Raw genomic sequence first — 4,832 nt, 5'->3', positions numbered from 1 at the left:
CTTGTAAAAGGGGGGCCATGTAGTGGCAGGTGAAAACGGAATTTAGCGTGTTGCAGGCTCCCTCGGGTCCCCAACGTCCAGCCCCCGTAGTGAGAAGAAACTGGGCCTGAGGCAAGCTGTAATCATGCTTCCCTCCCCGTGCAATCACGGGCTGCATTGCAGTGGCCACTGGTCTGGTCTGTTCTTGAGGCGGTCCTGGCAATATCAATACCTTGATTTGTGTCAGAGTTAACAGCAAAATACCAGGACGCTTGATAGACGGGTCCCTGCTCGTGCTCCTGGCAAGCACGAAAAACATCACCAAGACGATCCTCTTTACTAAAAAGAAGTCCAGGGACACAGCGGGGATACCATGGAAGCCTTTATTCACAGATTGCCAGCAGAAGCATGATGCATTCCGACTCTCGTCTTCCTCAGATGATGCTGATAGCCCGCTCTCGCCTGCTCCCTCCTTTAAATATCCGTGGCACTCCCATTGGTGGGAGAACGGCAAACCCTGCTGCCTTCTGGGAATAGAAGTGTAATGTACAACTTCATTTCCCATAATACAATGTTCAGGTGAGTCATGCAGCGGGATTTAAGATGATAGCGCCGTAAGTACTGAAACTTGCCTTGTAAAAGGGGGGACCATGTAGTGGCGGGTGAAAACGGAATTTAGCGTGTTGCAGGCTCCCTCGGGTCCCCAACGTCCAGCCCCCGTAGTGAGAACAAACTGGGCCTGAGGCAAGCTGTAATCATGCTTCCCTCCCCGTGCAATCACGGGCTGCATTGCAGTGGCCACTGGTCTGGTCTGTTCTTGAGGCGGTCCTGGCAATATCAATACCTTGATTTGTGTCTGAGTTAACAGCAAAATACCAGGACGCTTGATAGACGGGTCCCTGCTCGTGCTCCTGGCAGACACGAAAAACATCACCAAGACGATCCTCTTTACTAAAAAGAAGTCCAGGGACACAGCGGGGATACCATGGAAGCCTTTATTCACAGATTGCCAGCAGAAGCATGATGCATTTCGACTCTCGCCTTCCTCAGATGCTGCTGATAGCCCGCTCTCGCCTGCTCCCTCCTTTAAATATCCGTGGCACTCCCATTGGTGGGAGAACGGCAAACCCTGCTGCCTTCTGGGAATAGAAGGCTAATGTACAACTTCATTTCCCATAATACAATGTTCAGGTGAGTCATGCAGCTGGATTTAAGATGATAGCGCCGTAAGTACTGAAACTTGCCTTGTAAAAGGGGGGACCATGTAGTGGCGGGTGAAAACGGAATTTAGCGTGTTGCAGGCCCCCTCGGGTCCCCAACGTCCAGCCCCCGTAGTGAGAACAAACTGGGCCTGAGGCAAGCTGTAATCATGCTTCCCTCCCCGTGCAATCACGGGCTGCATTGCAGTGGCCACTGGTCTGGTCTGTTCTTGAGGCGGTCCTGGCAATATCAATACCTTGATTTGTGTCCGAGTTGCCAGCAAAATACCAGGACGCTTGATAGACGGGTCCCTGCTCGTGCTCCTGGCAGGCACGAAAAACATCACCAAGACGATCCTCTTTACTAAAAAGAAGTCCAGGGACACAGTGGGATACCATGGAAGCCTTTATTCACAGATTGCCAGCAGAAGCATGATGCATTTAGACTCTCGTCTTCCTCAGATGCTGCTGATAGCCCGCTCTCGCCTGCTCCCTCCTATAAATATCCGTGGCACTCCCATTGGTGGGAGAACGGCAAACCCTCCTGCCTTCTGGGAATAGAAGTCTAATGTACAACTTCATTTCCCATAATACAATGTTCAGGTGAGTCATGCAGCTGGATTTAAGATGATAGCGCCGTAAGTACTGAAACTTGCCTTGTAAAAGGGGGGACCATGTAGTGGCGGGTGAAAACGGAATTTAGCGTGTTGTAGGCCCCCTCGGGTCCCCAACGTCCAGCCCCCGTAGTGAGAACAAACTGGGCCTGAGGCAAGCTGTAATCATGCTTCCCTCCCCGCGCAATCACGGGCTGCATTGCAGTGGCCACTGGTCTGGTCTGTTCTTGAGGCGGTCCTGGCAATATCAATACCTTGATTTGTGTCCGAGTTGCCAGCAAAATACCAGGACGCTTGATAGACGGGTCCCTGCTCGTGCTCCTGGCAGGCACGAAAAACATCACCAAGACGATCCTCTTTACTAAAAAGAAGTCCAGGGACACAGCGGGATACCATGGAAGCCTTTATTCACAGATTGCCAGCAGAAGCATGATGCATTTAGACTCTCGTCTTCCTCAGATGCTGCTGATAGCCCGCTCTCGCCTGCTCCCTCCTATAAATATCCGTGGCACTCCCATTGGTGGGAGAACGGCAAACCCTCCTGCCTTCTGGGAATAGAAGTCTAATGTACAACTTCATTTCCCATAATACTGTTGTATAGCTCCTATATATCCTTATATCGTGTTAAGTTAGCATAGGTACATTTGAGATTTAAACGCCATTTTTCCTTTCTTGCAACTTCTGCACACGACCCTTAATTGTTGACTTAGCTTTCAACCTAGTGGTTTGCCGTGGTGTATGTGAGAATAATATGTTATTGCTCTGATATCAGTCTTGTTTAATAAAACATGTCTGCACGGAGAGTGCTGAAGTTTCAGGAGCAACACGATATGGAATTGTTATGAGGTCTGATCTCCACGCCTTCATAGTCATAACACAAGTGCAGCCTTTGCCAACTTGGGCTTGAGGCGGGATTGATATTGCTTTGCACGAGAATTGTTAACACACTTGATGCGGTGCACATGCAGAGAGAGCTGGTGTATGCTGATGTGATTCCTTCATGCTAGGACACTAAGGTATGGGCCCGCCCTAAAACAACCCAAAGAGACCTTCTTAGATAATAATATAATATATGTGTTAGGGAGGGTGAGATATAAGTGTTGTTAACTCTTATTCATTACAGCATGTTAACATGCTGTCACCATTCGCTTTTTATGTCTTAGTAACTATGCTGATAATTTTGCTACTGATAATAAGTATACTTGTATTATCAAAGATACTGCGCCTGAGAAGACGGCATTAGTAAATAAACATTTCAAATGCACATGTGTCTTCTTTACTCCATGTTCTGGTTTGTAATGATAATATAACGAAAGAGTGTTCATGAGTCCCACGTACCCTGAGGTACTGTAAGTTCATGTTCTGGTTTGTCTAAACATTGGGTGTTTGATATGTCCAATGAGACACTGTAGCTAGCTCGGTAAGGGGTGAGTTGGTTGCTAAGGTAAGTTTTGGGACACCCTAATTTGCCGAGGTTCCACTCCACTGTGCACAGTTCTGTGTGAGTACAGAAACCCTGCAACATGGCGCCCAACGGTTTCGGTGGTCTTATATCATGACACTCGAGTAGTTTATCGTTCATGCCTTAACCCCTTCACGTCCGTTTCCGGAAAACGGGGTGTCGGTGAAACCTACCTATTTTTTGAAATAGGTCTTTATTCAAGCTTGATTCTTTCTTAAACGGTTTCTTTGAATTACTACCCAGTTGTGCTACAAAGTATTCTTTGTGTTTTCTTATTTCCAATTCTGTAATGGCGGCAGCGGTGGCTATTGCGCAGCATAGTCGCGTAGCGGTACGCAACCATCTTCAGACGTACCAAGTCCCAGTAGATGGGATGGCTGTGATTTTCGTGGTATGTGCAGATCCGGCGTTTCCTTACGAGTTGTTTTACTCTTGGGTTACGTTTCCGGCTGTGGACGCTAATTCTGGTTTGTTCCACTCCTACACCGCCTCGGATGTCCCGGCTGAATATACGCCGTACAGGGCATTGGAAATACCTATTGATCATTGGCAGCATCGAGTTTGGTTTGATGGCGCCCTCCCCCACTCTATGTCCCCTGCGAGGTTAGGCCCACTCTCAATTCCAGGTACTAATTGGCCTGCGTTGGGTGGCTTTACCCCGCACCCGAATCACGGGGCTTGCACCCTGGCAGAAATTCGCAGGCTGCATGTAGTTTCCATTTCCGTGATTCGTGCTTTAGTGCAATACATCGGTCGACATCTTCCTGGTGGTCCCCAGGGGGGTGCGGCCGCTCCCCTGGAACGAGGCGGAATGCGTCTCAATCCAGTGATGGTAAATTCGGTTTTTGGTGCGCGTCCGGTTGACAACGATGACTTCCCATTCTGGCTAGCAGAGAAGTTTGATCAACTGGAGGCGGTTTTTCCGAATTCTACTCCTGCTGATAAACATAGAATGTTGACGATTACTCTACCGAAGGATATTACTCCTGAACTTGCTGACTGTGACAGCTGGGGAAAAACATTTGCGGCAGTTTATACAAGGTGCTTCGGCACCCCGTCTATGACTGCCCTGCCTGAAATCGTTAGACGTGTTCAGAATGATCACGGTCCAGAGGCAGCGGTTGAATTGGGTATGCGCCTGTGTGGTTCTTTTGAGATTGTAAGTGATCTCATTCTCTCCAATGTTAAAGGAGATGCAGTTAACTTTCAGGTGTCGAATGCTTTGGCTGCTCTGCCCGATGCCGACAAACCCCGCCAGTTAGCAAAGATTGTGGTGGCCGCTTATAAAACGATTGGCCGCACAAGTAGAGGTCTGAAATATTTTCCAGTAAAGGAGAAAAAACAACCACAGGGACAATCTGCAGTGACAGATGCCCAGCCCAAGTCCAAGAAACAAAATTGGCCTAAAAAACAGACACAGGGGAAGCAGACAACGCAGACTCAGGGTACTTTTCCTGCAATACAAGCTCCTGCGCCACCCGAAAAAGTTTATGATTTGCGCGACCGCGCGATGATTAAATCGCCTGATCGTTTTCAGGGTTCTGATCAACGCTCTCCTCGTTCCTTTCAGGACACATC

Source organism: Lissotriton helveticus, chromosome 6 (assembly GCF_964261635.1).
Source record: "Lissotriton helveticus chromosome 6, aLisHel1.1, whole genome shotgun sequence".
Taxonomy (NCBI): domain Eukaryota; kingdom Metazoa; phylum Chordata; class Amphibia; order Caudata; family Salamandridae; genus Lissotriton; species Lissotriton helveticus.
Note: the sequence above shows the minus strand (reverse complement) of the source record.